Source organism: Eublepharis macularius, chromosome 14 (genome assembly GCF_028583425.1).
Source record: "Eublepharis macularius isolate TG4126 chromosome 14, MPM_Emac_v1.0, whole genome shotgun sequence".
Lineage (NCBI taxonomy): Eukaryota > Metazoa > Chordata > Lepidosauria > Squamata > Eublepharidae > Eublepharis > Eublepharis macularius.
In genome coordinates this window covers 35,729,728-35,756,692 of record NC_072803.1, presented here as the reverse complement: position 1 = coordinate 35,756,692, position 26,965 = coordinate 35,729,728, and the positions used below count along the sequence as shown (strand labels likewise).

Sequence of the window (26,965 nt, the reverse complement as noted above, 5' to 3'; positions counted from 1 at the left end):
AGTACTGCAGCAGAAATAATACATTTTCACCAATTCTCTCCCCATCCCCCCTTTCAACAAAACATAGTTTTCATGCTCAAGTCTCAGTTTTAGGGGCAAATTCCAACCAACAGGATTTTTCCAAATGAATGTGCTTAACTTGAATAAACAAAATTTGGCTTCCTTTAGATGTGTAAGAGGAGCAGCTTTCTTACAACTCTTTAAATCTCTGTCATATAATCCAAGATTGCTACCCAGGAAACCCTCCAGAGAAAGATTCTACTACACACTTGTTAACAAACAGTTTGAACAAATACTTTTTGCAGAGAGACAGGCCTAAACGCTGCCCAGCTAATCTGTTATCAACACGTTCCAAGTATCATCATTGGCATGTTAGATTGGGCGGCACAACAAATAAGTAGGGGCACCCTTGGTAGGGAACTCCCTGTCCAAAGAATTTTATCAGGCTTGCTCTGGTAAAGACTATTTTACTTCCTCAAGCATTTGGAAGGATTGATTGGATTTCTCAAACTTGTTTTGGAGATTATTTTGTCAATGCTGTGAGACTTTACAGTGAATTTGTTTCAGCTCTTTCTTCATGCATTGTTTATTCTATCGATGTTTTTAAATTGCCATTAAAACATTTTGCCATTTGCCTTGAAGTTTCTTTTTTGCATTAAAGTCTTTGTCTCAAAATTTTTAATTAATATTTAATGTTGTTAACGTTTGTTAATGTTTTTTACAAAAAAGTACATTTTTTTTAAATCTCAAATTAATCCATAAGCATATCAGTTCTTTAGCATGGGATAGGCAATCCTGGCAGGTGTGCCAAGTGATGACATGCCGTTTTTGCCGTGCCCTTTTGCTTGGTGTGCAGCAGGGTCTGTTCTCCATCCCAAGCAGCCAAATTGATCTCCTGAGATGCAAGTACCACCACTGGGGCTCAACTTGCTCCCAGTACGTTCAGTCAAGGAGAACCCTCATCTCTCTCCCTCTTTGGCTTGCTGGCACACCAATACCTTCACAGATAGGCATGGCACCTTTTCAGCATGTGGGACAAAAAGGTGGGCTATCCCTGCCTGAACAAGAGAAAAGAGAAAGGCAAAATCCAGCAGGCATAATAGCTACTTCCGTGCAGGAACTTTCTCTTGCATAGAACTCAGGAAGCCCGCATTTAAATGGCAACATCGGCACAATGTTGTGCTCCTTTTTTAGCATGACTGAAGGGCCATTTCCAGATGGCTTACCTTCTGCCGCTCCATGCCGCAACGTCGTGGCTTGTGCCAGAGAAAACGCGAAATAGCGCGTTTTCTCACGCAAGTTTTGCGCAACGTCGCGCAAAACTAGTGCAAGAAAACGCGATATTTCGCGTTCGCCCCAGCACGAGCCGCGGCGTTGCGGCATGGAGCGGCAGAGGGTAAGCTGTCTGGAAACGGCCAAGGCCACCTGGAGCTTTCCCCTTTACATCGGACCAAAGGAAAATCTCCTTTGATCCAGTTCCAAAGAAGAACTGAGAGTAGCTGCAAGTGGAGTGGCTGCTCACAACAACCACTATGAGGAGGGGGCAGAGCTAAAGTTAAAGTAAGGTATTAGTCTCACAGTAAAAGAGAGAGGGACCATAGACTTTATTACTATGTGCTAGTAGGGACCGTAGACTTTACTACTATGTGCTACTATGTACAATCGGTTGCTTTAAGTATGATCCTACTGGGTAGTTTTATGTTGTTTAATATGTCAGTCTTAGAATTGCTAATGCTCTGCTTCACCATTTCTCCAGATCTGTGTATTGGATTTCTCCTGTTTTTAAATCTTTGCAAATTTGCATTTATATACCCAATTACGTTTATTGAAATGCCCTTGAAATTGACTGTACTAACTCGCACTGTATAACACACCTTGAGTCTCAGTGAGAAAGGCAGATTATAAATGACATTTATAAATAAAAATAAAAACGCCACATTCCCTGCCTCTTTTTGGGGGGGGGGCTCTTTAAAGAGCTTTTTCCCTTTTCCCAGTTGCTGCACAGTAGCTTTACAGCATAGCTCAGCTGAGAAATGGAAAAGGATGAGTTTCCCGGCTTCGTGGGACCTGATGTGATCTTGTCTGTGCTCTTGTGCAAACTTGATGGAGGGAAAGGGGGAATGGGGAGGGGTGGCAGAAGCAACAAGTGGTATGGAGACACTTACTCCTATGCCAATTGCTGCTGACACCATAGCAGGGGAACCTCTTTGCATACCCTCATGTAGGCCGCAAACGTCCCCCATAATCTCAAGAGTCCACAGTCTGATGGCATTTATCACACCCTTGTCTTTGCTGATTTTGTTCACAGACTCAACATGTCCAGAGAGGAAGTGGGCTCAGAATTTGATGGATTACTCAGTCAGGATGCAGGTAAGCTATCCTCTTTTTATTTAAGAAAAGGCAAGAAAGTCCCATGCAGTAGGATATACATTTTAAAAATGAATGAATAAATGTGCCAATTCTGTCCTGTCTGCTTCCTGCACCACATGCTAGGAGAGATGCGGTTGCTTCCTGCCTTCATCACATTGCCTCTCTCTTTCATTTTGCTTCTGTCTTCCCGACAATCCGAAAAGTGATGCTCAGCAGTACCCTGCAGCAAGCAAAGACATCATAGCTTTTTACCCAGAGCACCAGCCTCAAAGGCCAACCAGTGTCAAGTTCCACGTGAGGGATGGATGCTCCAGGGAGGCAAGCTCAGGCCCATAAACTAATAGGCACTTGTGGCAAGAATGGTGCCAGACAGACGGCTTTCTTCTCCTTTTGCATATTGCTTCCCAGGCTGCGGAGCAAAGCATTCCAAAGTCAATTATATTAGGAAGCAACTCCCTAGCCTGGGTGGTGCTGCTTGTCTTGAGGTGTGCCTGCTTCACTGCATGCCACTCAGGTGAGTGAGTAGAAAGGAAAATGTGTAGCCATGGGGCACTGGAAGGGTTAAGAATGCCAAGACTTTCTACATGTCTTCCCAGAGTGCATCAACAGTGCCTTGGTAGATGATTTAAAGACTGAAGAACAGTCTTTAAATCAATGGAGGACAGGCCTATCGATTACTGTTAGCCATGAGAGCCAGAAGGAGCCTCCACATTTAGAAGCAATTCATTTGTGAATGCCAGATGATGAGGACAAACATGTTCTGCTTGCGTGAGCTTCCTGGAGGCATATGTCTGGCTACAGTTAAAGTGCAATCCTAAATCCATTGAAGTCTTTGGGCTTAGAATGGTTTAAGTCTCTTTAAGAACTGAATTGTTAGAAACAGGAGGCTAGGCTAGAGGGACTCTTGATCTGAGCCTTACAAACCTATAACCAGGGCCTCTACACCATTTTCTATCAGAAAGATCAGAGAGTTGTGGGGTGTTCAGAAAATGGTGCTGGTTTCAGAACTAATGGCATTGAGGTCTTGAATACTTGGGGGTGGGATTGGCTGAATTTGATTGTGTTGGCTGAAGTTTGGGCAAAGTTTTTGCTAAAAAACCCAGACAATTTCAATGAAAAGAGAAGTATCAAAGAGTTGTAGTTTTTTTCCTGGATAAACAAAGCAGAGGACTTCGTATAACAATCTATAAATAATCCAGTAAATACAGAAGAGAGCAGACTTTCTACAAAATTAAATTTCTTATTAATCTGTTGGCAGGCCATTATTTGCATGTTTTTCAAGGCCTCCAGATTGGTTGTCAAAATTTTAGAACAGACCATTCTGACCAATATTCTTTTGCATATACAGGTAGTTAATGTAAAAAAATTATTCCGCAGCTCCTGAGCCATCTATGGATCTTTAGACAGCCAGACATGAATGGCATGCACGTGTGCACCAGTAATGTTGCATTGTTTCTAAAACTATTATTTGAAGCTTTTATGTCTAGAAGACTGACGTGCAATAAAGCTGAAGAGGAACGCAAGTGCATTTAATGCTGTTTTTCTGTCTTTCACCAAACAATGCTTGAAGTAGCACCTGATAATCTGGCCTGCTTGAACCTGGAAGTACAATACCTCATCTTTCACTGAAACACAGCCAAGAAAGGTGGAGTATACATCTTACATCACTGGCACCCCTAAAACATTGCTGGTGCAAGCAACGATTGAGCCGTTTGCACAGCCAAACCAGCCCCGTGTGAGGGGGGGGGGGAGACTCAGCTCACAATGCCCTCTCCTGAACATCTCCTTTCTGATACACCCCTCTTTTTTGCAGAATAAACACACCATCATTTCAGCTATGTTTGCTTACAGTTTGCCCTTAGAAGATTCCTCACTTGGATTTCCTTCTTTACCACTTCCACATACAGCACAAAGTAAAACCCAAACAAAAAAAAATGGGGGGAGGGTCTTTCAAGCACACACGCCCATCTAAAATTTGCTTAGAAATTTTCAGTATTATATTCTTCTGATTTGAACGTGTTCGTTTGGTTGCCAGTCAGCCAATATTTTACTGTTCCAAACAGTAAGATGGTTCTGTCGGGGAAATGCATCTGGAAGTTCATGTACACTCACAAGAGCTGAGGAGGAGTGCTTTCATAGAGTCTCTCTACATGAGATGCCTCAGCATGTGTTCATCAAGTGTAGGGAGATGCAATATCAGCCAGGAAGTGTAGTTTAAAAAGACAGAGCCTGCAGAGATTGCTCCTCAGAGGGTTTGTTAATTTCATCTTCGCCTCTGTCAATTTCACCTCTCCAGTCTAAAACTGTGTAGGATCGCAGCCACACAGGTTATAACGGCCTGACGTTTCCCTTCTGGCATGTCACAGCCCCTCCACATAGTTCCCTTTTGGCAGTTCACAACCCCTTCACACAGCTCCAGTAGATAGCAAAGCCTTTGCCCTGCCACCAGCTCTGTCTTTTTAAACTACCCTTCCCAGCTAACATTGCATCTCCCAACATGTGTACTTCACATGTCAGATGTCTCATGTAGAAAGAAACTTAGGTTCAAATGCAATGAAAAGCAAACTCTGGGTTGCTTCCATGTGGAGTTTTTCCTTTGGTTTGGCGACCAAACTGGAGTGAGGTTTCTTGGAACATCCACACGTCATCTGTTCTTTCCCAAACCTGCTTTGCTTATGCTCTTTACTGAAAGATCGCAGTCAAAGCAGGTTTCCGCAATGTATGGATGAGAAGGCATGGGCTCTCAAATCACCCTCCCTGCGGCCACCCACATTGGTGCCATTTGATTGCTGTCACCCCCTCGTGCCTGCCATTCCCTGATCCCCATGCCAACGGGGATTTTTGCTAGCTTGGAACAAATATTACTATAGCATTGTAATGGGGAAGTGTTGCCTTGTAGAAGCAAGCTCAGTTGTAACTACTAATTGCCTAATTGCAGCTTGGAAACAACCAGCATCTGTGGTGGGGAGCTAAAAAATCAGTCAGCAAGATTAAGTTCTGCCAAGTTTCACTCCTCAGCTGGCGGGATCTGCCTTAGCTCCTTCTCAGACTACCAGATTCTGCTCAGCAGCACTGCCTGTTCCATGGCTCATTGGCAGAGCATCTGCTTGGCATGCAAGAGGTCTCACATTCAGCCCCCAGCATCTCAAGTTAAAAGGTGGTAGGTGATGTAAAAGACCTCTGTTTGAGAGCTGCTGCCAGTCTGAGAAGACAATACTGACCTTGATGGACCTATGATCTGATTCAGTACAAAGCAGCTTCATATATTCATGTGTTCCAAGCAGAAGACTGGTATTTTTTTAAATCAAGAGCTGGCAATCTATCTGCTCTTTGTGCTGAGCCTCCCAGACACTCCATAATCCAATTGGTTATCTCCATGTTCTACTACATTTCCCATTTCTATTCCTCACATTCATATCCTTTCCCTGCTCCAAGGAGGTCAGGAAAGAGTTATGGCCCCCATTTTATCCTCACTGTAAACCTGAGTGGTAGATTAGTCTGCGGAGTGACTGACCCACGGTCGCTGTTCCTTCCTCCACATTTAAGGGGTTGTTGTATTTATGATTCACCCCAGCTGCATCTCATACAGTTCCCTGGGCCCCTCAAGTGACCAGGCCCCCTGAACCTCCTGAGCACCCCAAAAGGCAAGTGGAAACTACACGCATTGGCTGGATTCAGACATTAGCCGTAATCTACAAACCAAGCCATAGTTCGACATGCAAACTATGGTTTAGAGCTGCTGTCTTTTTTCATTTTCTACCTACTCAACATTCCCAGAGCTCTAGCTTTGTTTATTCAGATTTGTTTATTCAGACATTGCACCAAACCACAGTTTGTGATTTCACTGCAAACCCTGGCTGCTGATTCTAGTTTGCTAGCTAATCACAAACCATGGTTTATCAATTCAGACATTGTACCAAACTATAGTTTGGTGATAGGGTTGCCAGCTCTGGATTAAGAAATTCCTGGAGATTTGGGGTTGTGCTTGGGGAAAGCGCAGCTTGGGGAAGGGAGGGAACTCACCAGGAATGTGAAGCCACAGAGTCCACCCTCTGAAGCTGCCATTTTCTCCAGGGAAACTCATCTTGGTAGTTTGGAGTTGTAATTCTGGGAAACCTCAAGTCCTCACCTGGAGGCTGGGAATTCTATTTGGTACAGTGTATGGATTCAGCCCACTGATTAGAAACAAACTGATCAAATCACTAGTCAAAAGAAGCTTTGCATAGAAAATGCTTATCCACATATGGCTTTTGTTTTACTATGAACCCTTGCTTTCCTGAAATACACATTAGCTTGAGCGCTCTGCAGAGTTCTCATGTTTGTCACTGTACACAGAACCCAAATGGAAACTGTGATACTAGGGTTGCCAGATCCCCTTACCCTCCCGGTGTGTGTGGGGGGGGGGACCCAGCACTTACCTCACTGTTGCTCCAAGAATTATTTTGTGCACGTGCAAAACACGTGCATGGCCCCATACCAACAGGTGGCCAACAACTGCACATATGGGGATTGTGCTTTTCCCAATATGCACAATCATCATGTTGTTTGACTAGGGGCACCGCACGTAAGAGTCCTGGCTTCATGTGAAGCTGTGTGTGCCTGCAAAATGTGTATAGTATCCTTGTTGAGACAACACAGTGGTCACAAATACCAGGAGGGGCATGCTCCCAATATGTGCGGTTGCTGGCCTCCCCATATGCATGCACATAACATCTGAAAAGGACTTGTGTGGGAGGTTGAATGGCTAAAACCCCTGTCCTCAAACAAGCCTGCAATATGCATTTTGCAGATGAAACAAGACATTTGGCCTTTGTCAGTTTGAATGCTCACCCCATGAATGAATACATGTGTTTGGAACATGCTGCTTGCACATGTCATGTGTGAAATGATCCTGAATATACCTAGAGTAACTGTATTCCTACTTCAGGAAAATTTCATCTGAGGATAGCCTGTCTGCTCATCCGTATGTTTTTATTACCAGAAGGAATGCTGCAGACACCAGAAGAAGCAAGATCATATGAAACATCCTAGCACCACCACAGAGGCATGAATGGGTTTGAACTTCAAATTGCACAATGCCAGTTTGGAAATGATAATTACAGTGCCAGTGAAAATGCTCTCGTTATATAATTGCCTTCCATGTTCACATTAGCAAACAATTCAGGAGGTAATTGCAGAAACTGGAGTGAGCTAATGGGAGAAGGAGTTCTGTAGGGACTGAACAGCCCAGCCTTCAGTAATCACAAGTGGAATGCTGTCAGTCCATCTGAGATCGGGCAATGGCGCAGAGCAAACAACAGACACTTCGAGAAACGCAGATGCGTCATCTGGAGGGTCAGGTAAACTCAAGGCAGTGGAAGGAGCAAATTCACTGCAGGAAACTTGGATTCCAGGTGCAATGAAAAACTAAAGCAGAGTGTGCCTGATACACCGATGAGCATGGGATCTGCAGCCAGCTAGCAGTGCATAAACTGCGGTGTTACCTAGGTGTGTCTGGTACACCCAGGCACAGTCAGTGAAGTGGTAGTAGATGGATGCGGTTGCTAGTTTGGAAGCTATTATTAATTGCATTAACAACAATGACATTATTTCTGTTATAGAAACCTAGTGAAGCCCCAGCAAACCCACCACTCTGGAGCTGCAAAAGAAAATATTTTGTCTTAAAGAGTTGGTTTGCTGTGGAAGGTTAAAAGAGGGAGAAAAAGGATTTTATGCTACAGAGGGAGATTAGCACAACATTTTCAAAATTGCTGTGCTATTCCCATTTAATTTTTGCACAAGTGCATGTTTTTATTAGTGCAACTGGGAGAAAATTTCTACAAGCATATTTTAGTGTATGTTTATGCATGCTTTTTGTACCCTCATGTGTGCATGCATGTACGTGTTTGTGCACTTAGAGGAGTGTACTTTTGTAAATCCATGTGTGCACAAGTGAGCCTTTTGTAGATGCTTGCATCTATATTTCATACATATACATAAGCTTTTGCATGTGGTGCACAACATATTGCATGTAAAAGTTCAAACACTAGAGTGTTTAGAGGTGCATGTTTCGTGAATCCACATATTTCCTTGTGTGTATTTTACCTATATGAGCTTCTGAGCATATATGCATATTTTGTTATTCATTCCTCTGCATGTTTTGTCATTTTTGCATGCATGTACAAAATTTAGTGTGCATTTGCATGAGCTAATCTAGACGTGCGTGCTTTGCAGATCCATGTACTTGTGCAGGTGAATTTTGATGTATGGAAGCCTCAAGACATATATCAGGATGTTCTTATTTTTGTATGTGCACATTTGCGGACATTTGTGCGCATTTGTAATTGTTCCTGTCTCTCTTTTTGTGAGGCTATTTACACATTTGTGTGCGTGCATTATATGTTTTAATGAATATTTATTCATATATAAATAGTCTACAAAAATGAACTATGCTCTGAGGTATACAAAGACATGTGCTTTGTGCATGTGCACTGTGCTGCCGATATTGTATCGTTATGGATGAGAGCTTTCATATATGAGTATATTTGAGCCAGTTTGGTGTAGTGGTTAAGAGCGTGGCACTCTAATCTGGAGAGCCAGGTTTGATTCCCCACTCCTCCACTTGAAGCCAGCTGGGTGACCTTGGGCTAGTCACAGCTTCTAGGAGCTCTCTCAGCCCCACCCTCCTCACGGGGTGATTGTTGTGGGGATAATAATGACATACTTTGTAAACTGCTCTGAGTGGGCATTAAATTGTCCTGAAGGGCGGTATATAAATCGAATGTTGTTACTGTTGTTGTTGTTGTTGTTATTTTGTCTGCTTTCCTGGAGGCCCAGGGTGTAGGGTTCCCAGGTCGTTGTCCCTTCCCGGTGGGAGGTGGAGAACCTGGGACGTACTTTTCAAGGCCTCCTCTCACACGCACCTTGCACGCTCCTGGAGAGATGTGATGATGTCACTTCTTGAAGTGACGTCATCACGCTGGCACTGAGTGTGCTACCACCCTTTACGCTCAGCCAATTCTGGCCCATTTGTGGCTAAAATTGGCCCCAACGAAGCTAGGGAGCATGCCCGTGGCCAGCGCGATGACATCACTTCAAGAAGTGATTTTGTCACGCGCATCCGGACACCTCCCGCCAGGCAACCCAGCAAACCCCTGGAAGATTACCCACAACTGGCGGGCAACTGGTAATCCTAACAGGGTGGGAGAACTTGGGAGGACAACCTTTTCCCATCACAGTGCTGCAGTGGTGAGCTACAACAACACACTTGGGAAATCCTACCTTCTGGCAGCTGAAAGCCCTTTATGGTATGGAATCTGGCAACCAGTGGGGGTGTAATATATTATGTACTCTATACTGAAAATCAGGCCTAAATAGCCCTATCCGATTGGGGCAGAACAAAGCAGTTCCAATGGAGACAATTACATAATTTGCTACTGCATAACAGGTGTGTCATTGTGAGTCCTTGTGAGACACCCAGCTGTGTTGTAATCTCCAGGAATGCACTCCCCCCCTCCCCAGGTGTCTTGTTGAACTAGTCAGGAAGGGGCCCCTTGTGGGACAAAGTGCCACTTATTCATGAAACTCTGGTTCCTTCCTCCTCTCCTCCTCCTCCCTGAGACTACCAGCAATTCTTTGTTATGGGAGGGACTGGGAAGTCACAGGGCAAGTATATGGTGGACCAAAGAAAATAGGCAGCACACACTCAGTGGAGTTGTTGTTTAGGCCTCACTTAACAACGTGCTTTCCATGTTAGGTTTCCATTTGCTGGTGCAAATAGGTGACGGGGACCTATTGCCAATAAAGAGCTTCAGATCATTTTGCAGTAAAGGCCACTGTTATAGAGGCCTTCCCTTTGGAGCAGCTGGGGCTCTAATCATCAGCGGAGTGCACAGATTCAATAAAGTCAGAGCTCTTGTACCATTAATGATTGTTTACACAAAGTGGAGTTCAAAAAGGGTAGCTTTTCTTATTCCTGCCCAACTGGTTGTGCCTCAAAAATTCCCTGCCTTCCTTCCAGGAGATTAGGAAGTTGCTCCCTGAAATCAAACAGGAGACTCCCTAGTATTATCAGTTTGCATTAGGGATCTAGGGATTCCATTCCCAGGTGGGGGCAGGGGATCCCCTGCTTCCACCTTTCAATCCCAACCACTGCTTACCTGGCCAGCGGGGGGAAAGGTGGGGAACAGGCTTCCATTTGGGGTCCAAATCGGCCTGCAGCAAAGCACTTGCGCACTCCCTAGCTCTGCGCAATGACATCACTTCCTGAAAGTGACATAATCAAGCTGGCATGAGAGAGTCCCCAAGCACCAAGAAGGTAAGTGCTTGGCCTGTCCCCCCACTAGGGTTGCCAGGCCCCTTCAATCTCCCGGCGGGGGAACCGGGGCCTGGCACTTTCCTTTTGGGAGAGGGAGGTGCACACGCGTGGAGTGCGCGCGCACGCCCCCACAGGCGCAATGACGTCACTTCAGGGTGACGTCATCGTGCGGTTGGGCGCTGCAGAATGCACCTGAAATGGGCCATTCTGCTGCAGATCGGGCCCAGTTTTGAGGCACTGTGGAGCACAGGAGCGCTCCTGCGCTCCGCAGCTGCTGAAAACCGGCCTGATTTGCCATAGATCAGGCCCGTTTTGAGCGCTGCGGAGCGTCCTGCACGGGAGTGCGTCCTGCACGGGAGTGCGCCACGCTGCAGGGGAGCGCACAAGGAAGGTGCGCGCCCCGCTGCTCAGGTAAGTGGGGGCGGGGTGTGGGAAGTGGGGGCAGGAGATCCCCCACCCCCACCGGGGATCTGGGATCCATACCCCCCACCCTACTGGGAGGGTAAGGGAACCTAGCAATCTACGGATCCCAGGTCCCCTGGTGGGGGTAGGGGATTCCTCACTCCTACCTTCCACACCCCACCACCACTCATCCGGCTGGCAGGAGGAAAAGGTGAGGAAATACGCCTCCCGAGCAAGCCTCCAGGGCGCACCCATGCTTTGCAGCGAGCAGATTTGGGCCCCAAATGGGCCAAATTGGGCCTGTTTGGACCCATGTGGGGCCCAAATAGGTCCACTGCAAAGCATGGGAGTATTCCTGGCCCCTGCAATGATGGCATCACTTCCCAGAAGTTATGTCAATGTACCACCTTGGGAGCACACACGTGTTTTGTGCATGCACAAAGACATCTAAAAAGGTTAGTGCCAGGTGTTGCCCTCCCGGAGGGCGGAACCTGGCAACTCTAGTTTGCATTTTAGGGTCAAGCTAAACAAGACACTAGGCACAGGTTGAAACCAGGGAACTGTAGTTTTCAAAGACGGAGCCGTGTGGGCTTGTGGGCTCGCTGGGGCACAGGGAAGGGATCTCCTTGCAGCCCTCCTCCTGGCTGCCACCTCTGCTGGCAGCACAGCTGGCTCCATTTCCCTACCCCGGCTGCTTGCCCACCTCCCTTTCCCCCTCCCACGCTCTGGGTGAAGGCACGGGCCATTGCGCACCACCACCAGCTTCCTATTGCCTTCATCCCCTTCCCCTGCACTCTGGGCAGGAGGAAGGCAGCAGCAACACATAACAGCATGTGCTGCCACCCGGAGCACAAGAGCAAGAGAAAGAGATGAGTGAGCCACCAGAATGCAGCAGGGATGGAGGGAACCAACCAAGCAGCCAGGTGGAAGGCTGCAAAGGAATCCTTCCCTTCCCCAAGAAGCCTGTGCAGCTCTGTCTTTGAAAATTACAGTTCCCAGGTAAAATTGCATCACCAAACATGGGTTTCAACCCATGCCCAGCATCTCATTTAGTTTGACCCTCAGCTGCTCAAATATCCTGATGACTTAACAAGGTTCTTTGTCTATAACATTCCTAAGCCTATGAGAACCCAAGCAAGAGCTGTTTGCTCCAGTACTACTTTCCTTGTATCCATCCAACAGAGGCCAGCTAGATGCTCTTGGGAAATTCACTAGGAAGGCATGACGGAGACAGTCCTCACTATAGTTCTTTCCTTTTTAAAAGACGTTATTGTAGATCTGCTGTTTAGCAATATATAGAAATGAACAATTGGCACTCTGTCTTAATCCAGGGATGCATTCACATGATTTTCTTGTCAAGGATAAACCATGTGGTCACAGGAACACTTGAATGTTTCCACATGCTGTTTTTTCTGCATTTTGTTCATGCCATGGGCACCCTTTCAGGAATATAACAGATTTGGTCTTGATTTTGCTGGCATAATCCCAGGTGCATGGGTGTTCAGAGAACCACCTGAACCTTGAGAATGGGATATCTTATAAGGGATGTCCAGATGTAGATGTGGAAAGTGGAAATGGTATGCCCATCATTGCTGCTCTCCACACAGATGAAATGACTGTTTAGCTGTGGCTACCTAACACCATCTTTCTCCATTGAGTGGCTCCTTGGACTGTGGGTAAAAAGGTAAAGGTAGTCCCCTGTGCAAGCACCAAGTCATTACTGACCCATAGGGGGAGGTCGTATCACAAAGTTTTCTTGGCAGACTTTTTATTACGGGGTGGTTTGCCATTGCCTTCTGCAGTCATCTACACTTTACCCCCAGGAAACTGGGTACTCATTTTACTGACCTCGGAAGGATGGAAGGTCAACCTAGAGCTGGCTACCTGAGTCAACCTTGAGCTTGCTGCCTGAGCACGGCTTCCACCAGGATCGAACTCAGGTCGTGAGCAGAGCTTGGGCTGCAGTACTGCGGTTTACCACTCTGAACCACCAGGCTGTGGGTATCATACAGCAGAAAACTGAAAAAGCAGGAACAGCCACATTATCCAATTAGAAGTTCTGGCCGTATTTTCTTGAATCAGACCATGGCTTGAGTGAAACCCTTTGGTCTTGCTTGCCTATTGTATTGGTACCACAAATGTTCCCTGTTGCCATCTTCCTGAGAGATCATAAAAACAACACAATTCCTGGCCTTTCAGAGGAAGAAGGGCCTTGTGCTGGTGGTGGAGGTTGTGCTCAGTCAAGATTGCCCCATCCTTGTATGCAACGTTTCCAAAAGTTGCCATGACAGTGAACGTGAAGCCAGGCGTAAGCAGGATATGATGCTGTTATTTACATTTTCTGCCTGGCTGTCTCATCTCAGCCCTCAGCCTTGAGTTCCTCATGTGAAAGAACAAGGGAAAGTCTCTGAAACCACAGATCACATGGGGGGTATGGAACAAAGCAAACAAACAGCGTACCACATTTCCTCACAAGCTGATGCAGCCAGTGTGTATGTCACCCATAGGAAGAAGGTCATGATAAGGGCATGCAGAGGGCACTGGTGAAAGAGCTGCTGGGAACTCACTACAAGAATGTCCAGGCAGACAATATCAAGAAGCTCTTTCCCTATCCTTCTGTCACGTAGCTTGCAGCAAGAGTTGCCACACAGGGTTGCAACTATCTCAAAATTGCCATTGATAGGTCATCTAAAGCAAATTTCACGTTCCTATACAGGAAAAACATTGAAGAATGTCAAGAATGTCAGAAAAAGAATGTCTGAAGTAGTATCAAAAAGACTAGCATAATTTCCATAGAGGGCTTGTTCCCCAAATCAGTCCCCATGTCAGGCCTGTCATGTAAGACCTATCCTTCCACGTGAACACCCCCCCCCCCCCACACACACACACAGTTTTGCATATTTCAAAGTTTCCTGAGATCCTAGTTTGGCTGCAAACGTAAGAGGCAAAAAAAAAAAAAAGGACTCTTTCCTAGGACTTTTCTGTGGGATCAGAGTAATGGTCCATCTAGTCCTGCATGCCAGTTCCAAAAATGGCAAGCCAGATGCCACAGGGAACCACACCGGCAAGTTATCACCTGCTGACTGTTCCTCAGTAGCTGACAAAGACATTCTGCCTCTGAACCTAGAGGTCCCATTCAGCTACCATGGCTAATGTGTACGTGTATGTATGTGCCCTCAAGTCACAACCAATTTATGGCAACCCAGCAAGGGGCTGTCAAGGCAAGTGAGAAGCAGAGGTAGTTTGCCATTGCGTTCCTCTGCTGAGTCTTCCTTCGTGGTCCATTCAAGTACTGACTCTACTTAGCTTCCAAAGTCTAACGAGATTGTGCTATACCACGCCACCTTCTCTCCATCATGGCTAATAGCCAGTAATAAAGCTGCCCTACAAAAATCTAAGACAATGATCATTGCCACATTTCACAGTAGGTGCTTCCTTTTGTCTGTCATAAATCCATTGCCAATCAGTTTCATAAAGTGAGCCCAAGTTTTACTATCTTGGGAGAAGGAAAAGTTTATCTCTATACATTTTTTGTCACCCCTTAGTTGTAGAAGCCCCACCAGCATATGTGAAAGTGGGGGAATTTATGTGACTTGATGCTCCCCACATACGAGGAAGCTGAGACGCCTGGAAAATATACTCCCAACAACTGAAATAAATATGCCCCCAACAACTGAAATAAATATACTCTCAACAATTGAAATAAGAATAATCTGGTTGCGCTCCTAGAAACATCAACATGGTGCCGATGAGTAGATGACTGTATAACATGACCCTGCCACAAAGGGTGAAACAGACATCCAAGTCTAGAGCGGGACTTTACATGGGCAAGCAAGTCCGTCAGGCCTTGTTCAAAAGTTGCCTGCATTGAATTTCCATTTCCTTTCCCATTCTCAACTCACCTTAGACACTCCCAATGTGCAGTTACAAGCTATGCTCAGTTTCCACTTAGAGTGTGTGTGAATGACCACCAAGCTAATCTAGTATAGAGATAAATTACCTGATGATAATTAGACTGACCAGAAACAATAGGAATCTAGCTCACACACAGTGGATGGTAATTCCACCAAGTTTATCTGCCTCTTTTTATGATGTAGAGTGCCTTTTGCTGAAAATAGACCAACACTACCTCAGTTTCACTGTAATTTTGATTAAGGTGCATGAAGGGTGGATTCAGACAATCGTTTTACCACAGAGCAGGATCTGTTGTGAAATTCTCCTTCCCTTGGGCAGGTTAACAGAGAACTGTCTGTGGAAAAATTACCATTTGGTAAATGCCAAACTGTTGGCTGTGTCCACCACTTATTTAGTACAGTGGATAGCCTGTTAGGACAAATTAAAGAAGATTCTACTTTTTGAATCCCTGCTCGTATATTAAACTGAGTGCCTTTCTGAAAGTCACTCCCTCTTTCAATGCAAACCAAGTTCTTCAAATAACTTCATACACAATACTAGACCAGTAAGGTGGAATACCATTATTACCTCCTTATTACAGGTGATGAAAGGAAAATGAGGCCTTGAGGTTTGTCTTAGGCCATATAGTGAATACATGGCTCAGGTGAGATTTGAACTGGACATAGCTTAGCCTACATACTAACATCACCTTTCTAATAACATCAGGAAGATTTATACTAGGGGTCTGATTACATGAGATGCTAAACACAAAGTGGGTTGGGGGAAAATCCAACCCAACTTGTGTTTAACATATGATTGTGCTCACCTTGAAAATGGTGTGTGCATGGGGAGAAATGGGCTCTTGAGTGTGCGTTCGGAGCAGGAGAGGCTCTATCAGTCCCTCCTTTCTATCCAGTGTGCTTTTGAAGATAGAAGAGGGCCATGGCGGACAGTCTCCAAGCAGCCCACCCACCCCCCACAGTCCTTTTCTATCTGTAAAAGCACACGGGTAGAAAGTAGGGACCAACGAAGCCCATCCCCTCACACACACCATTTTGAAGGTGAGTGAGGTCATGTGTTGGGTTGGAGTCCCCCCCCCCACCTCACATTTAGCATCTCAAAAGTGAGAGAACGGGGTGTGGCGTTACTTTGGAGGAAGATGGACGTGAAAATCTGAGCTCTGCTCCCCCGAACCTAACTAAATACCTAAGAGACACTACTGAGTTATGATCACCCTTGGCATGGGTAAACAAAATGCAGAGGAAAAGAAAGCAAATGATAAAATCTCCAGAAGACTCCAGGACTACTTCTTCATGACGCAGCTGACTGAATCCCAGAGCAGGGTTGGAAAAGACGCAGCTAAAATGGCATCAGAGGCAAAACTGGCAGGTAAATCTCTACCCGAAGCTGATCTGCCTTTATTAATCCAAAATATGGAGCCCAATATTTTAGATAAAATCACACATCTAACAGAGCAGATTAATGGAATAAAACTCGACATTACCAAAGCTATCCAAAAGGCAGATTGTGCAATGGATCTCAGTAGCACATTGCAAAAGGAGATTCAAGTTTTGCAAAAAGAAAATGACTCAATGCAAAATAGGATACAATCCCTAGAACTTTCAATTCATCAACTGAACCTTAAATTTAGAGGGATTGATGAAGAAGAAACAGCAAATGAAGATATAATTATATTTCTAGCAAATTGGCTAACAAAATGCTTAACGTTAAAGGATGATATTGCCCTGTTAATCTCAAAAGCATTCCGAGTTGGCTTTTCACATAACCCACAAAGGAGAGGTCCTAGAGACATTTTGGCAACTTTCTCTGACTGGAGGATAAGAAAGAAGATCCTAGAAATGGCCATATCACAGAATTCATTTGTTTACAAAGGAACCCCTATTGCTGTATTCACTGACTTGCCTAAAGAAATTCTCAGCAGGAGGAAATAACTCAAACAGATAACAGAAACCCTCAGAAAAGCAAAAATAGACTACAGATGGTCAAACTTCACAAAGCTTCAAGTTAAACACAAAGGAAAAGTCCATCTGGCAGAAGATCAGGAGTCAGGCTTAAATTTACTACAAAACATCAACCTAGACCCAGTTATGGACTTTGAGAATGTATCTAACAAGAGGAAAAGATCACAACCACCTACACCTCAGAAGAATGGCAAGATTCCAGTCAGACACAACTAACAGACGTTTTTCTTATTCTTATTCTCGCTCTCTCTACACTGTTAAACCTCAACTTTAATGTTTAATCTTAGAAGACATATCTAAGTGAACTCAATAAACATAGAGATTAAAATCATAACAATAAAGGTTCAGAGAAGGGATAAGGGAAAATAGTATCATCAACTTAGCTCCTAGAACAAAATGACCCAACAGCTCTGGAAATTGTTTCATAAATCCAAGAGAAGATAATTCTCTTGGGTTCCAATGGGTCAGAGTAGTCATGTATAGAGGTGGGCAAGAACAGCAAAACGAACAAAAAAAAGCCACGAACAGCCCAATCTGCTGTTCGCGAGCAAGCTATTTGTGAGGCTCTATTCCTGGCGAACATGTGTTCGTTCCAAGCCCTCTTTGTGGCGTTCGTCAGCCGTTCGTAAAGCCAGACAGTCTGGCACCTTTCAATCAATTCCCCTGGCAACATAGGCACAGACTGTCTGAACTCTGTCTGAACTCCTTCTGGCTTTCCTTCTGGCTTGTAACCCCTCAGAGTAGCTTCCAGCAGACAGTCCAGTTTTTTCCACTGTAAAAAGAAAATGCCAGGAAAGGGAGGGACCCATGGATCATGGCTTTCCCAGGGTCCAATCTCTCTGAAACTGGGGGGGGGGGTGTCTTCAGAGGACAGTGAGGAATATTTCTCCTGCAAATTTTGTGGGTATTGGACATTGGGAAGGTCAGTTTGTAACTCCTCAATTAGCTTCCAGCAGACAGTCCAGTTTTTGCCTCTGTGAAGAGAAAATGACATGAAAGGGGGAGACCCATGGACTCTTCTTTCGCCAGCTCAAGTTCAGCTAAGTCCCAATGGGGCTGTTCTGGCTCCCACGAACCTCCAACTACAAACATGTTCGTGAACATGTCATGTCCGTCAATGTTCATGAATCCCTGTTCATGGATGGCAACGAACAACGAACATCATGTTCATTTTTTTTCCTGTTCATGCCCATCTCTATGTATAAGTTTTCTTTAGTGTTAGTAATGCTATTTTCTTTCGTTGTGTTTATTCATATATGAAAGTTGCTAGGAAAACACAATTAGAGGAGGGGAATTTAATTGACTGTTGCAAAAAAAATGTTTATATATATAAAAAATCTTTTGAGTAAGGAATGTGTTTTGTAACTCTTAATTCCAGGCTTGTACTGATTTGTTTATACCCTAAAGTTAATAATACCTTTTAAACAAGCAGAAAATAGAGATTTTACAAACTGAGTTTTATTTTATGTAAAAGGTATATAGTTCTATTATCTTACTTATAGACAGATCCAATTTCACAACACACTGAACTCTGTAAACTTATTAACTAACACTTATTTTTACTAAAGTAAAGTTGTTTCCCTTCCTTGAATTTATCAGCATTAATATATATAGCATTGTATTGTTTTTGTATAACTATATCGCATTTATATGATAATTCACATTTGTATCTGGATTTTGTTTACATTTAAAAATAATTTTTAAAAGATTTTTTTTAAAGTGAGAGAACAGAGAAAGGACCAGAAAAATTTAATCTTCACTGAAGTACACCCTTAGAAAATTAGTTACAGAGTTACATTTCTAAATATCTTTTGTAAAGGGCAAAAATGATTTATAAAAACTGAAGGGAAACATGAATGCTGCCAATATTCACTAAATCAAGAAGGGAATCTCTTTATAAAATGTAGGTTTAAATCTTTCCGTGTCATAAATGAGTTGTGCGTGCATACTTTTATGAGGGAAAGCTAACATGGAAAATGACCTTACAAGTTCACCACGGACAAAAATATTAAGGAGTACATGTCAAATAGAATCCCAGAGAGATGGCCTTTTCTCTCTCTCTCCTTCCTTCTTCAACTAGTCACATAACGGAGCTCCAGAGGTCAAGTGGTGCATTTACAGATGGCCCATCCCACGTTGCACCCATGTGCTTGCAGCTTAAATGCTCATTAAATGAAACCTAGAAAGACCTCCATGCCCAGAAGCTGTCTGTTAGGCCAAATGCTCTAATACACTCTCTAGCTTTAGCCCTTCTGGTTCGGAGCACAGTCTGTCAGTTGTACTGAACCTGGTAGGAAATAATACACAGAGGATTTGAGATGGAAATTAATGAAATACTCAAGTGAATAGAAAAATGCATTCCAAAAGGATTACTGTACCATGGCAGACTGGGCCTTCCAGGAGCTAAGCTTCAGGGTTTAACTTGATCTTTCATTAAGAATTAAAAGAGTTGGAGTGACAGGAAACGGAGGTGACACAAACTCAAGTAGCAAGAGCAACTGTCAGGATGCACAGCGGTAAGCTGCCATCCCGATACTTCACTACCGCAGGTACCATAAAAGTTGGTTTCACACGCACCCCTTCTAGTCTATACCCTGCCAAAATCAAGACTATCCTGCTCCTACACACTAGTCTATCGCACAATCTCAACCACCAGCCATTCTAGCAAAGTGTAGTAGGTCAATTTAAGAGGTGAGTGCTGTACGATAAGTCCATGTTCTCATGTTATTTCCAGAACAGCCAGTTCCCCTTGCATAATGAGGGCAAGCATCAGAATTCTATAGGATCTCACAGAATAATATTTGGTATATTCTCTTTCCATGTGTATGGATACACACTTATCCTGCCTTACCCAGCATGGCAAAAAGGTCTGAGCTGGACTGTATTTTCCACTGATGTGATTGTTCAATATAACAAACCAACATTTAACTATTTAGACAGAATTTCCCGGTAGATTATGCAACTGAGAAAACAAAAATGTACACTCATATGAGGAAAATGTGGGCAAGGGAAAATACGCTTCATTTCAGTTGTGAGATGAGACAACTTTACAGGACTAAATTTCCTGATTCGAAGCTTTTTTCCTCACACCCTCCTACCAGTTTGAGTTACTTTTTCACACTGTTTAGAAATCAAGTATTTTCTATCTAAGTAAATATTCCCCCACGCATATACTTAATGTTGTATGTTTTAAACATACATTTCCCACTTATTAGGCCATTTACAGTCAGAAAGCAACTTAAAAAAATATAGCATTTGTGTTTCCATAACCCCAAAGTTTATGGGATCTGACTGAGGGCTGTTTGCCTTCATGTGGTGTACCGTGTTTGAGACAGCTGAAAAGGGCATACTAGCTGGGCAGCTTTGCTAATACAAGCTTATGATCAGTCTTATTATGGTCTTTCTTGTGTTTTCCTAAATATATCCTTTTTGCAACTGTATGCTACCTTTTCTAGAAACTCAAAGTGCTAATTAAAATACGTAAGAATAAAATAGTCTAAAATTACTTCAGACATGATAACAAAAACTCAACACACAAAGCTGCCTTGAACTGAGATCATTCACTTTTCTATTGTGGTCATTCATTACTGTCTTGCAGTGACTCTTCAGGGCCTCAGGTACAGAGGTTTTTCTCATAACCTACTACTGGATCCTATTAACTGGAGATACCTAGGATTGAACCTAAGACATTCTGCATATGAAATAGATATGCCACCATGGAGACATAATCCCTCCCCTGTGTGCCAGGCGACAGTATTTTAGGCCTGTCCTATCAATCACAGCTGTCTAGGGATGACAGACCCCCACCAAGAGTGGGGGATCCCCTGCCCCCCACACCCCGCCCCCACTTACCTGGCCAGCGGGGGGAGCACACCTGTGCACGCTCCCCTGCAGCGCTGCGCACTCCCATGCTCTGCAGCTGCCTGGATTGGACCCGTTTTGGCCCGGATCAGGCCCAGATTGGGGCCACTGCAGAGCGCATGAGCACTCCTGCCCTCCACAGTGGCCCAAAACGTGCCCATTTCGGCCCAGATTGGACTTGTTTTGGTCCCGTTTTGGCGCAGATCCAGCCCGTTTTGAGCCACCGCAGAGCGCAGGAGTGCTCCTGTGCTCTGCAGCAGCCTGGATCGGGCCCGTTTCAGGCTGCTACGGAGCGCAGGAGTGCTCCTGCACTCCGCAGCAGCTCAAAACGGTCCCGATCCATGCCAAAAGGGGCCCAAAACAAGCCCGATGTGGGCTGAAACGGGCGTATTTTGGGCCACTGTGGAGGGCATTAGCACTTCCGCACTCCGCAGCATCCCCAGTCTGGGCCCCTGTGGAGCATGGGTGCACTTCCAGGGGCCCTGTTATGATGTCACTTCCTGGAAGTGACGTCACTGTGCTTGTGCTTAGCAGAGGGGCCCAATATGACAGGAATGTGCAACATTGGAAAGGAGACTCTTCATGTTATGCAGAAGAACAGCATAGAGAACTTTTCTATATGTCACAGTGAGGGTATGCACCACATAGAGGCTATTTCAAGCCAGTTGCACAAGCCAGTTTTGCCATGAAGTTTCCAGCAAATCCTAGAGCTACCCTATGTCACTTCCAGATTTTCCCCAGAAGTGATGTAGTGGTGTAGACTACGTTGTGCCCTCCCATGTTCCTAGCTACATCCCAAACTTTAGCTGAAAGGGATGTTGGGCATTAATGTTACATGGAAGAGACTGTCCTCACCTCCAAATTCTCAAGCAACCTACAAAAAGCTGAATTGCTTAGCAGATAGAGACACCAAGGCCATCGCCATCATTTCCCCATCTATTTGCTGTAATGTATTGTTAACTGTTGGCCATTATTCCTCAGGACTACTAGAGGGCTTCTCTGGATAAAAGCCAAAGTTGGACCAACACAACTGCACTGGAACCCATAGGTGAGATTTTGCAATGATGTCAGTGTTTTTCTGGAAAAGCCAGTAGCACAAGATTTCTTTCTGGTGTAAAGTGAGACAGCCACAAGGCACAATAGACAAGACAATGACTGGACTCTGGCAGCTTAACATGTCGGGGAGGGGGGGCCCTCAGGCAAATTTCTCCAAGCCCCGGAATATTAACAAAAACAGATGGTATGGTCTCTCACTGAAATATCAGGTGTTTTGGATTGGGTTGGACCCTGTACTTATAAATTATATTGATATTTTAATATATTCAACCATATACATTATACATATCCTTAACTGGCTTTATACCTGGAAATGAATTGCAAAAAACAAAACAAACAAACAAAAACAAGATAAGATGATCAGTTTAGGATGGGTGGGATGCCTTTGAAGGAAGACAGTAGGTCAGACATATATGACTTATGGGCACAACTCACTAGAAAGTTCTGTGCAAACATCTTTGAAATAAGTGTGAGTGATCCAAAAGAAATAAAATCCCATTTATTTCAATTAGGTGCAGGAGATCTTCTTAGTGCCTGTGTTAATTGTTTGTGTGTGAGGTGGATGCCCTTTGATTTTTCTGACACAATGAAAGTTGGGATTCCTCTGACAAAATGTACGGAAATAACCCCTTAGCAGGAGGACCCACAACTGGGAAATGGATCTAATTTTTGTTCAAATGTGGCCTGTTCTTGTCCCAGCTTTCCTTACCTCCCTATTGCATTAGTGTACCTAATATACTATGGCTTTTTCAAAAGTGGAGAGAGAGGGAAGGGGTCTTGGCTAGAGAAGATAGAAAAGCAGCACTGTATGGACAGATTCAGCTGAAGGAGAAAGTGTGGGAGTAAGAAAGGAAGCAGAAGGGAGAGGATTAGAGATAAATACACCAGCAAATCCCACTGTAATCGGATAAGAAACTTCCTCTGCGCTTAACATGCCTTTTGTGTTGACCACACAGCCCCGGAGTGAGTCACTGACACAGACGCATAAATGGCAGATGCACACACAGTTCAAAACCACAATCACTTAAATGCAAGAGTACCTGATTTACAGAACTATGACAGCCACTTGATGTGCATTTTGCAGATTGCCCAAGCAGTAGGACTTTCAGGGGCCTCGTTGTTTAAAGCAGACACATCAACACACTAGTGCGTATCAAGTAACTTATAAACTAGGCCCCCAAGTACTTATAATAAGGTTGCCTTGTCCCAATATTCCTTCATAGCTGCCCAATTCTCCCCTTCCCCAAAACCATCATTCATTGCTTGCAAACTCTGGGTAGAGAAATTCCTGGAGATTTGGTGGTGGATCTTGGGAAGGGCAGACTTTGGGGAGGGGAGGGAGCTCACCAGGTATGTGGTGCCATAAAGTCAGCCCTCTAAAGCTGCCATTTTCTCCAGGGAACTCATCTCTGTAGTCTAGAGATCATTTGTAATTCCAGAAGAACTCCAGGCCCCAGCTGGAGGCTAGCAACTCTATTACTAACCCTGTCTATATCTTGTCCATCAGATACAGAGAGTACTACAATCCTTCCTGGGATAATGTCACTTTTATGCTCTGCATTGTACCCCTCTCCTTACTGTTGCTAGTCATGGCCAGTGTCAAAAGCTGGCAACACTGAGCAATTGGCAGAGGAGAAAGAATGTTTTAGTGGGTTCGTTTAGTAGATTCCTCATGATGTCTAATCCGTCCTTCCTGCTGCTCCCCCTCCAGTCAGAAAACCAGTGGGATGATTGGATTAAACATCTCAGTATGCAGCATGTTCTCACTGAGGAGAGATAGGTCTCTTGTCCAGCAGGGGAACATGGCAGATTTTTTGGCTAGAGGTCAACAAAAAATAGAGTTGTCCCTACATTTGTTGTAGAATTCATACTAGAATTCATAGTCAGATTCATTTTTGTTTGCAGGCACTTGTGCACAGAGGTTCCTGGACAATTCTCCTTTAGGTTGCCTTCCAAGCTTCTATAGATTTCCTCTTTAGTCCCATTAAGAGATGGGCACAAACCGAAATACGAACCAAAATTAAGCACAAACCAGGCCGGTTTGTGGTTCACGAACCACGGTTCATCAGATCCCATTTCTGACGAACCGCCATGAACTTTTAGGCTGGTTCGTTTGGTTCGTTTTTTGTTTCATCACTGCAGACAGCCTGGTGCCAATCAATCAGTTTCATAGGCAACAGGGGATGGACTTCCTGCAGACCTTCTGCTGACCCGGAAGTGAACTTCTGCTGGCTTGGAAGTGACCTTCTGCTGACCGAGAAGTGATGATTTTCTGACCTGGATGTGACATTTTCACGAACCAAACGAATCAGTTCATGAAACAGGGGCAGGTTCCTGAAAGTTCATAGTTCATGAAATTTGACGAACCACGAACCACATGGTTCAGGGCTTTTTTGGTTTGTGCCCATATCTAGTCGCATTCAGAATTTTAAACCAAAAAGATTAGGAAGTTGCACAGATCCATGCAAGGTTAGTTGGGCAATTATTTTTTTAAAAAATGAGAAATGCTGCATTAAATTATCAGAATCAGAATCACTTCAGAGTCACTAGAAAAATTATCAATTGAATCGAATTTAAACATTTAATAAGATAAATAGTTTATTTTCTGGAGTACAGACATGTCTCAAGCTAAGTGAGCATGTAGTATTTCAGATGAAGTTAAAAGGGCTGAACTGGTCTCAGCCCAGGCGGAGGCCAGGCTAAAGGTAACACAACAGCCACACCTATTTCTTCTCACTTAGCAGCTACGTGTCCTTTCGATGCCTGATGCAACTGCTATCAGTTTCATCTACTTAAGATGAATTATAGGGAGAGCGCTAGCAGTGGACAGATATCATTTAATTCATCACAACTACCAAACAATGACTTTAACCAAACGTATGACCCAAATGTTGGCATGGCTAAAGAGGGGGAAAGACTCATGTGGAATAAAGTCTTCAGGGTATTCCTTACTCTGTCACCTAAACCAGGAGCAATTCGAGCTAATTGACACAACTGAAGTGAAAGTAAGGATACAGTGCTATCATGAACCATATTTGAATAGCTCAGACAGTGGCTCCAAGTGATACCACATACCCCATGTTGGCCTGATGCTCTATAGATCACTTGGCAGAAGATGATTTGATGCCTGATTCTGCTGCTCAGGCTGGTACTTCAGACTTCTCACACAAGGAACCAGAACCTTCACACCTGCTGTCAAAGGCCCTGTAAGCTGCCAGTAGAAGAAAGACACAATATATAGCTGAAAACCAGAGTACATGGCCCTAAGCAAGGTTTCTTCCCAGCTAGCATTTCAACCCTATCACAATCTCAAAGGGGCAAAGCAGAGGGAGGATATCATTTGAAATCTATGAGAGCTGGGCACAGGACATATCAATCCTACAGCCCCTTCTCCATATGCTAAACTCCGTATGGATCCACTGAATGCACACTCAAAACACATCACTTTGTATGCAACACCACAACAAAATAAATCCAGAACATAACACAATAGTTTTATTTCAGTGAAAATACCGTTCTTTGTTTTGCTCAATTTTTGATTGTACGGCAAAGAGATAGTCAAAATGGGAGTCAACTGGCTTATTGAGGAGTTACGTGCACACTGTAGTAAGTTAACACTAGGTAAATAATCAGCTGTACCACAGATAGGAAGAATGGGCATACGATAACAATCTCTTCCTGAATTAAACCGCAAATCCCTGGATTTCCAAGTCCAGAACTGGAACTTGAATTCTTCACTGTTCACACCTTGCCATAAGTACAGTCAGCTTATCAGACCACATGCAACAGCGATATGACATAATGACACATGTTGCCTTAGTACAAATTAACAGTAATTTCCTGATGACAAAATACTTTTGTTCCATTTCTGGTGGGAAAAAAATCAACATTTCCATAACAGAAGTGTCACTAGCCCAAAAGCCAGAATTAATTCAATTGCCCTATTAAAAAAGTACAATCTGAAAAGGCATTTAAATTATATTTTCCCTCAGTAGTTCCTGGCCATTAATTTGGCTGATGATCTCCTGTCTCTCTTCTAGACATGGGCACAAATTGAAAAACAAATCAAATTTCGTGACAAATTGGGCTGATTCATGTATCACAAAAATGTGTTTCATGGGGCCGCGTTTTTCATTAAATCCATGACTTTGGGGGCCAATTCATTTGATTTGTGAATGCCTCGTGATGCCAGACAGGCTGGTGCCAATCCATTGATTCCCTAGACAACATAGGCCTGGAATGTCTGCAGACCTTTGGTTGTTGTGGAAACCCCAATCTTAGCCCACATAACCTTGATAGGCAGCTCTCCCTGCCAATCTGAGAGCTGAGCAATGTGGGTCTGCGCAAGTTTATCTGGAAACTGTAGTCGGAGACTCCTTCTTCTCTCTGTTTCCCTTCTCTGTTTTTAAGAACGGGATGATGGAGTAGTGGTGCGGCGGCAGCCTCAGCAGCTCCTTCTGCTGCTGCTTGCTGCTTGCCAGCTTCAGGAACCCTTCCCTGACTCTCTACCTCCCATCCTCCTGCTGCTCTGACATGCCTTTCCACCACCCTGTCCCCAAGCTCCCTGGAGCGGATCCTGAGCAGATCCGCTCTGCTCGGCTTTTCCTTCAAGAACGTGGAGGCGAGGGGCAGGACATCTCAGAGCAGCAGGACAGGAGGACGGGAAGGTAAAGTCAGCAAACAGAACCTCAAGAGAGTAAACCCAAGCAAATCCTCTCTGCTTGACTTTTCTTCCAGCAGTGACAGAAAGTAGGAGGACAGAAGGACAGGAGGGAAAAGTCAGCAAAGAGAGCCTGAAGAGAACTACTTGGAGGGTGACTGGAGGAGAGGCTGCTGAAATCTCCCTGTGAGTTTGGCATCTCTGGGTATGAAGGGGGGCATTGTAGGGCCCCGGGATCTGATGAATCACAAACCTAACAAATCGTTTCATGAAAAGGGACAATTTCGTGAAAGTTCGTAGTTCATGTTTCATGGAACACGACGAACCATGAAACTCAGGATTCATTTTTTTTCTGTTTCATGCCCATCTCTATTCTCTTTCCCCTTTTCTTGATATAGATAAAAAATAACAAAGCAAAATCCTGTGGGAAAACTGAGCTTCAAA

The 26,965-nt window shown here is 44.3% G+C and overlaps 1 long non-coding RNA gene across 1 annotated transcript; it reads left to right on the top strand.

The window, feature by feature from the left end:
• Positions 1–7,555: 7,555 nt before the first annotated feature.
• Positions 7,556–26,701, top strand: LOC129341946 (uncharacterized). The gene is made up of 3 exons (XR_008598181.1): positions 7,556–7,709; positions 21,787–21,853; positions 26,599–26,701. It is a non-coding gene; the product is annotated as an uncharacterized LOC129341946 (long non-coding RNA).
• The last annotated feature ends 264 nt before the right edge of the window (positions 26,702–26,965 follow it).